The 9510-nt window shown below is 38.3% G+C and overlaps 1 protein-coding gene across 1 annotated transcript in view; it reads right to left on the bottom strand.

Moving 5' to 3' along the window:
• Positions 1-5631: 5631 nt before the first annotated feature.
• Positions 5632-9510, bottom strand: part of ptch2 (patched 2) — a 111629-nt gene continuing 107750 nt past the window's right edge. Inside the window, exon 24 of the mRNA XM_072273632.1 lies at positions 5632-9509. The gene's annotated coding sequence lies outside the window, so the exon portion shown is untranslated. The remainder of the gene's footprint in view (position 9510) is intronic.

Raw genomic sequence — 9510 nt, 5'->3', positions numbered from 1 at the left:
TTGTAGAATGCCTTGGGGTTTCCCTTAATCCTGTGTGCCAAGGCCTTCTCATGGTCCATTCTGGCTCTCCTAATTTCATTCTTAAGCTCCTTCCTGCTAGCCTTATAATCTTCAAGACTCCTATCATTACCTAGTTTTTGAACCTTTCGTAAACTCTTCTTTTCTTCTTGACTAGATTTACAATAGCCTTTGTACACCATGGATCGTTTACCTTACCATCCTTTCCATGTCTCATTGGAATGTACCTACTCAGAACCCCACGCAAATATCGTCTGAATATTTGCCACATTTCTTCTGTACGTTTCCCTGAGAACACTTGTTTCCAATTTATGCTTCCAAGTTCCTGCCTGATAGCCTCATATTTCCCCTTATTCCGATCAAACGTTTCCCTAACTTGTCTGTCCTATCCTTCTCCAATGCTACGGTAATACATGCATACTGTTGGGTGTGATGGGAAGACATGCTTTGAAAGGCCCAAATCACTTTACCAGCCAAAGATGCACTTACTGTATATGCATAAAAACTATCAACCTATTTGCCACCGAGTCTCTGTTGAAAGTCGGGACCGAAGCATCCAATTGCCAATTTGTTGACAGCAAATAGCTATGTGATAATGATCAGATGATTTATTTCTAGTGATCTTCGCTAAATGTTAAACATCGGCCAACAGCTCCCCTGCATATTGAAACAGTTGCCATTGAACCTTGTATCTCTCCTGAGCCTTTGTTTTCAGACTTCTTGGAAGGACAGTATTTCTATCTGTGTACATCCCCCCCACCTTTTGCTGCACAGTACAGTGTTCAGTTTCCTAGCTTGAAACTTGAACCTTCAACTATCTGACTCAGGTGAATGCCATGGGCAGTACACAACTGCGAACAGAGGAGAGATGGAATTAACACAGAAACTGCTGGGAAAATCTCATCAGCTTCTGTGGAAATATTTCAGCTCCAAGACCCTTCAGTGAGGTTGAGTGGAAGTGCAACCACCCTATTAATAACCTCTGTCCTTCCTTTCCCTTCCCAGTTTCACTGGACCTTACAATATGTGATATTTGTGCCTCCCAATTCTAATGAAGGGTTATTGTCCTCCAGAGTCACCTTTGGAGTACTTTGAAAATTTATTTGACTTTCAAAATTTCAGCATCTGCAGTCTTGCAACCAACGTTAAAGTAAATTTATTGTCAAAGTATGTAAATGTCACCCTGAGATTCATTTTCTTCCAGGCATTCACAGTAGAACAAAGAAACACAAAGATTGTCAAATGACCAATGTGTCAAAGAAGGCTAACTGTGCAAATACAAAACAAAATGATAAATAAATACAAACATAGATACATACTACTGAGAACATAAGTTGTAGAGTCCCTGAAAATGAGTCGATAGTTTGTGGAATCAGTTCAGTGATGGGCTGAGTGAAATTATCCACTCCGGTTCAGGAGACTGATGGTTCCTGAACCACGATGAATGATTAATAGTAATACCTCATACTGCTGCTTAAGAACTTCAACTGTTGCAGGTGCATGCACACACATATGCGCACACAATCACACACACACACTCTCTCTCTAAAGGTCACTAAGAGCTACGCACAAGTGTGACTAACTGAATGTTAATCATGTCAATTTATTTTCAGTATATTTTTCCTTCTGCACTGAAGTACCATTGATGTTCTAAGGGTGATGTGTTTGTAGGCTGCATGTCAGCTGTGGGGGGGAATGCCAGGAATGACAGCTAATCCTGCAGTACACACTCGACAACTAATAGAATGCTTCCCAGTAATTATCCACTGCAGCTGTGGAGCAGTTCTGGACAACTGGATGGCATGTAGAGGGTATGCGTTGAAAAGGTCACAGGATACCAGATGCAATAACAAAATGCCTGGCAGTGTGCTACAAGCCAATAATCCAATCAGCCAGCAGTGCTATAAACCATTATATTGAAGCTTAAGCAGCTTTGGAATGTCAGCTGGGTCTCAGTATTCTACACTGTATTAAGCTGAACTTAGTAAATACTATTATTAAATACTGTTCATTGTGTTTTGTTAGGCCATGTATATGCATCAGAGGAAACAAACTATCTCGGAACCTTGATGGCCAACTATGTACAGTTATCCATGAAAGTCATCTTAAAAAAATGTCTGGGGCTGTCTGAATGAGTCCTTTAGCAGGATATCTGAAAATTCAAGTATAGGTAGCTCCAAAAAACAGTAGGTGATGAAGTGTGGTGATGTCAGAGGTGCTGTCTTTCAGCTGAGGCCTTAAACTGGGGGGTCTCACCTGCCTCTCAGATTGGTCACAGAGGATCCAAGGACAATACTTTAAGAAATGGTGCTCTGCTCCTCACTGAACCTTCAAACGACTTCATAAATTCAAACATTTCATACCTTTTTACTGTCAAATTGGTTTCTGGATTTCCTAAATTTACAGCAGTCATCGAACTCAAAAAGTATTTTGAGGGTAGTGTGTTGGTTTGGGATGATTTGAGGACATTAATCATGGTAAATTATTATTATTTTATAGTACATGGCAAATGGATGACTTCCAAACAAACAATTTCACCTGTTTCTCCAGAACATATCGTGAATTGGAGAGATGATATCACTTTTGCCAGGCAGCTCATCAAGTATAAAGCTATTTGTTCCTGGGCTCTGGGCGACAATCCATCAAAGAAAGCACCACTCATGAAGGAGCTCACTGATCAATCAGCTTCTGGTTAAATTTGAAAACCAGATGTTCCATATGTTCTCCCAACATTTCATCCAGTCTCACAAATGGAATATGGAAGAGATCACTGACTTTGAGAAGTTAGCACTAATAGAGATTGTCCACATTTCACTCCCAGGTATTGCGTTTTCATTCTGGATTCTGAACCTGAGCTTCACTTTGCCTTCACCTATAACCAACAAAGATCGTCGATGAGACTGCACAGTACAGATCAACTTACAGTGAAGTGCAAGTGAAACGAGACTATAGCTAGAGATCATGGGTTAAGAGTGAAAAGTAAAATGTATAAGGGAAACTTCTTTGCTCAGAGGGTGGTGAGAGTGTGTAATGAACTGCCAGCAGAAGTGGTTAATGCGGGTTCAATTCAACATTTAAATCATATTTGTAAAGGTACATGGATGGGAGAGGTATGGAGGGCTATGGGTCGGGTGCAGATCAATGGGACGGCCTAATAATAGCTCAGCATGGGCTGGATGAGTTGAATGGCTTGTTTCTGTGCAGTAATATTCTATGATTCTACATAGAGTAATGTATATCTTTGAAGTAATGTGAATGATAGCTTGCGAGGTTACAATCAGCATGTGAATTTGGAGATTTCTCCACAGGGCTAGTATAGGCTTAATATGGGTGAAGAAGAGCGCCACGATAGTGTAATGGTTAGCATGACACTACTACGTCTCAGGAGGTCAGGGTTCAGAGTTCAATTCTGGCATTGTCTGTAAAGAGTTTGTACGTTCTCCCCACGAACTGCATGGGTTTTCTTCCACGGTCCAAAGGTGTATTGGTTAGTAGGTTAATTGATCATTGTAAATTGTCCTGTGATTAGGCTGGTGTTAAATAGTGGGTTGCTGTGCTTGTTTGATGCAGTATCTCTAAATAAATCTCTGAAAATGAATCTTCAAGTGTTCAGAGAATTAAACAATCATGCATGGTTTTCCTTGCTTAGTGGCTGTACCTGAGAAAAGGAGCAGAAGTTTCTCATTCTGATTTGTTATAGAACGTGCAGGAAAATAATTAGAAAATGCCACATGATGTTTAGAAAAATGCTGAATGACCTGTTTTGAAATCTGATGATTCCCTGAACAGTGTAATAAAGCACAAAGGACAACCGCTCGATTAAATGGTTCATGTTTATTTTTATTTTGTTAGTTAATCTCCTATTGTGCTGGAGACTAAACATGGCAGTATTACAGTCACAAGGAGCAGGCTTATTGGTCACAGTGTCCAGATTTCCAATTCATCACCTCATTTAACAGGAATGGGAAGGGTGTGAGGAGCAGTAACAAGATGACAACACAGACAGTAACAGTTTAGTACACATCCTTCACTCTGCAGATGTATACAAGAGGCGTGCCACCAGACCTTAGTAATGAACCCAATTAACAATATATAATATAATAATATATATTTACTCTTTAAAAATATACTTCAGTCAGATGGCTACTTCTGTACAACTACAAAAATAAAAATTTATATAAATAACTTATATGGCATACAATAGTTTAACTGATTACATATACCCAACAACCAAAAAAAGCCCCCATGAACAGATTAGATTTTTTTTCATGTGTTGGGTATATTTTTCTTTTCTACTACAGTAACTACCATTTACAAGATTTTATTTCACAGAAAGAAACAAGACATTTTTATTCTACTGGATCCTACAATTAAAAGTTTTTTTTTCTTCAACCACCCCCTCACACTTTAGACAGATACAGCATTTATCCACTGACAATTTTTCCCCCCAATTTGAAGCAGCCCCTTTTGCTTCAACACATTTGTAAAAAAATTCAAGAGAGAAAACAAAAACAAAATTCCCTGCATTTGTTGGAATGGCAGTGATTAGACCAATCACAGTGCTGAATCCTTAAAACTCTGGATCGGCAATTAGGTAAAGGATGTAAACACTGAGCTAGCACCAGCAGGCACAGATGAGTATTTCCGTGCTGCAGTTCCTTTAGTAATTGGCAGGATGAAATATTACAGTTAACAAGACTTCTCAGTGCTCCCTCACTCCTATACTTAAATGGAACACAAATTGTTGCTCTCCAGCCACTTGGGAGAAGAGAGTTTGGAATGTTTTCTTACATCATTACTGTAACTGATGATTGAAATTGTACTTGCAGCTCCCTCCCAGTGGTCCTGGTGGCCCTCCACATGATTAGCGAGATACCAGAGCTAGAACATAGGTTTCTCAAACTGGGATCCTTATAATTTGGGGGGGTTTTAGGGGCTGTAAACTCACGAACTTGCCATTTCTGCTTCTGGATACACAATGTATCTTCTGTTCCATTCATGCTGAAATTGCCCTTCAGAAGTGGGACGGAAGATTTTGCATTTTCAGGGGACCTTACATGAAGGAACATTTTAAAACCAGATGACTGGAGGAACAGCATAGAAACAGATTTAATATTAATTAATTGAGGACATTGTAAAAATATTTACTATTCTAGAGTTCTAACATAATTAGTTCTTGTGTCTTATTGCAAGAAATATTAAAACTAAGTGAAAGACAATAAATTATTGTTTTGTAAATTCCACCAATCTTTTAAAGTAAATTGAAAACAAGGATGCATTTAAGTGGATAATTTCAGATGGCAAACAAAAAGAAAAGTAGCTATCTGATGGATCAAGTCTATAAGGGGTTTTAATTTTAAAAGTTCATCCAAGTGATAGGGCTGTTGACAAATCGGTAGTTAATAGTTCCAAGTTACCCAACCTGAGGAAAATTATGAAGGTGTGAAACAAAACATGAAAAAAGGAACAATTTAGCAAAATTAACAGAACTGGTCGTGGAAAAAATGTGGGAAATGGAAGCACTCAATTTCATCTAATCTATTAATAGTCTGCAGTAAAAAAGAAGTGTGAAATTGCTTGGATTTCTTGAATGGAGATAATTAGACAGCCATCTGTAAGCCCATCATTTATTTCAGCAGAACTCAGACCAGTCAGCACAAGTGATCTGTACTTGGAGTTATGGCACAAATTGCAAAATCAATATACTGTGACATCCTACAGATTTCAAATCACGTGAGTCAATGCACGATCCAGAGCAATATGGTTAAATACCTCTGCGACAAACACTGTTTTCTTTTCCATATTGTACAAAAATATAAATATAACACCACCAATAACAACAATCAACACTATTAATTTAAAACACTTCCATTCATGCATTTTACTGGCAATGAATATCCACTCTCTTCAGTCTGGTTAGAAAAAAGAACACTTGGCACTTAAAATGGTTGCAATGAAAATAATGGCTGCATGTTCTGTGAAAGTTCGCACTGGGGCAAAAATGACAAATGAAAATAATACGAACATTTAGCATCTCATTCTGTTGAAAGACAAAAATGGGCTCCCTTTGAATTACTCAGTCCAACACACACATTATTCCAATACATCACTGCCTTAGGTGGGAGCAATATCATACAAACTGTTGGAATAATCGATTATTACTATTTTTTAAAGCAAACAAGGTTTGGAAGCTTGCATTTTGAACCTTTTTTTTGAACAGGAGAGGAAATTCAGAACAGGTTAAGTCTGACCTGGGAGAGGAGACTATTGTGCACATCTTAGTAACGGGCCTCATTGCAGCATCAAGAGTTGCCTAGAAGGGCTGCAAACTAGATGCACAATTATTTGCACCAGCCTGTGACTGATAAGTTCTTTGAGAAAATGTGAAGCCAAATGTGAAAAGTAACAGAATGGAAATGGAGTGCTCGTGGAAAACTAGTCCCTTTAAGTGTGCTATATTGCAAACATCTCACACTGATGTTGCAAAAACAGAGAAACTGTTTAGATTAAAAATACTCGAATATCTACTTATATGGAAGCAAGTATGCAGTTTCTCACAGTATAAGGGGAAAGAGAAGATGTTGTTGGGCAATCCAGTGTCACTAGAATGGAAATAAGTGTCCTCTCCGTCTGAGAAGGGAGTCAAAATGCTTACAAATAGTCCAGTTACACAGAATGAAGTGCACAATGCAACGAAATCTCAAACCCGTTGTGATCAATCATAGTTACCATCATGCATGGCTTACTGGTCATAAACTTATAGCACTTCTAGTAATGGCAAAAGCAATGTTAAATATCCTGAAATCACTCACATTCCACTGAATAATGCTGACAGAACAGCCCAAACTCCTGATCCGGAGCAAGAGGAAAAGTGATGGTGCATGGCATTTAAAGCATTTGGAAAAAAAGGTTGAAGTTGTCCTAATTGCTCAAGTAATTAAGGCACTAACTTGCTGAGCTCTTTAGATCATGAGCTGATCGCTAACCATGCTAAATTAGCTGAGACCATGCTGAGACTGTTAAAATGTAACACAGCTCCCCTCGGCTAGCTGAGGGAATTATGTGGAATTCACTGCACAGGAACAGGTCACATGGATGAATGTATTTTGCCAGTAGTGACACTCCACAGAAGCTTTGTCCCACTGCGTTTCACCTCTCCTATCAAAATATATATATGTTTCCTTTCTCTCACAGGCCAATCATGATGTCCCTTTTAACCTTGTTGTTCCTCTTTTTTTTACAGTCTTTATTTACTTTGGTAATTTATAATAATTTTATATCTTGCACTCTACTGCTGCCACAAAACAAATTTCATGCCATATAAATCAGTGATAATAAATCTGATTCTGTTAGATATACAGCATATTGTTTCCCTTTATTTATCCAATATGATCACGTTCCATATTTGTATCATTCTCTGGGTTAAAATAATCAAACCCTAATACTGAATTTATTAGTGACTCTCTTGTCTTCATGGTCTGTCATTTTTGACCCTGTCAGAATTGGTAATATTGGTGTGCCTACCCGGATAAACTCTTCCTGTAATTTTATAGGCCTCCATCACTCAGTCTTCCCTTTTCCAGGGAAAAGCCGGTTCAGTGCAAAAATTCTCAAGGGTTTCTTCATCAGATCATTTTTCAGCAATTTCTGTTATGTGCATGTCAGATGAAGAAAGACTTAAGTTTAACTGGGATCTCCACATCTAATAGCTTACTGACACTCTTCTGTCACCAGTCATACATGGAAGAATGCCACGTGGAGGGATGTTGAAGGGGACTCATGGAACTCTAGCTCAGCAAACTGAAGGACAAAGATAACTTAATAATTCTATGTAGAATTGATGCCTATAGAAAGAATCTAATGATAGATGGTTTAGATCATGAGTTGATCACTAACCATGCTAAATTAGCTGAGACCATGCTAACCTCTAAAACCTTTACTTTTTAAAACATTAAGCAGGGTGCCCATTTTGAATTTTAGTCACATCAATGCTTGACATATACTTTTGGGAATTATGTGCACCTATTCTGAGCTGGAGCTGAGAACATTTTAAATATATAGGGAAAAAATCAATTTTCAGATGAGGTATTTTATTGATTTCCTGCCCTGTCAACCCCTATACTTTTCCCTGCTTGTGCCCTTGTACAATTTTTTTGTATTAATCATTTTGTAAGGTATGAGCTTCGATGCATTGAATCAAATGCCCATGAATTTGCTTTAGGTACAACAGCTCACCATGACTTCCTCTGAGTAGCTTACATATAGTTTCTCACACCGTTAAAAAGCAATGTCAGTTTCTTTGTCTTTCTTTCCTTCCTGAAGTTTTGCCTGCTGTGCTCTTGTTCCATGCAAGTCAACTACCCTTTACCAACTTGTTCATTTATGGGTTTAACATTGGGCTTGGACAAGTTGTTTGCCACGTTGTGCATCATTGCTGAGCTGAATCCTATCTTCTCCTGCTAGGATCCCCAGATAAAAATGAGTACCAAGGACACCAAGTGCTCAGAGAGCTTAGATACTGTTTCTGTTGTACTATCACCAGCCTTGGTTTACATCAACTAACTTAGCAAATGCCAGAGTTGGGTTTGAGACTGTTCTGAACTGTAGTAGGACGGTCACTAAGCCCATCAAGGAAGCCCAGATTCAAATTTCAGCAGGATCAGCCTTAGTGAGCAACCAAAAGAGCCAACAATTAGTAGCAGCCATTTTGTAATGCAAAGTAGTAGCTGCCTTCAGCATCACATTGCCATTCTTGCTGCCAACATTCTAGTTCTTAGATTATGATTTTGCTCAAATGCCTGTGACACCATCCACTGGAGAAACTAATTCAATGGAAGAAGGGTAAACAAGCATTCTGCATTACGGCAGAAAGGCTGCCTGTAAATATGGTTATTGTTTAATTATTTTACATGAAATTATAGTCAATCCCAAGCATCCGCACGCACAGGCCTGTGAGAAAGACAAGTCACTTCTGTAAACACCACAATCTGCCTGAACTGAAAACAAAATGTCTTTCATGGTGACTAGGTACTTGCATAGAAAGAAAATCCTGAAAGAATAGGGATTCTAATCTATATAAACTTTTAAGTTTTAAAAAGCATAGCAGCAAAATAATCAAGCAATTATCATTTATCTGTACCCAAAGTTACAAAAATTCTCTTCATTGTACACAGTCTACACATCTTACCATTCATTAGAACTCTGACTCTGAATTTTCCGGTGCTTTACACAGTATATAATACAGAAGTATACAGTACATCATTAAATAGGTTTGTTTCATTTTGATTTTTTTTAGTATTAAAATATATTTAAACACCAACTTAATATTTTAATATAAATCTTCCTGTCTCCATCATGAGGTTTATGTACATAGGCAGTTTTACACATTTCTTGAGCCCAGAGGATGTTGGGATATGGGATGGGATGGGATGGGATGGGATGATGATAGGGAATACAAGCATTCTTTGGTTGCCACATTCATTTGAGGCGACC

The sequence above is a fragment of the Mobula birostris genome, chromosome 12 (genome assembly GCF_030028105.1).
Source record: "Mobula birostris isolate sMobBir1 chromosome 12, sMobBir1.hap1, whole genome shotgun sequence".
NCBI lineage: Eukaryota > Metazoa > Chordata > Chondrichthyes > Myliobatiformes > Myliobatidae > Mobula > Mobula birostris.
Note: the sequence above shows the minus strand (reverse complement) of the source record. Positions and strands in the feature narration are given on the sequence as shown.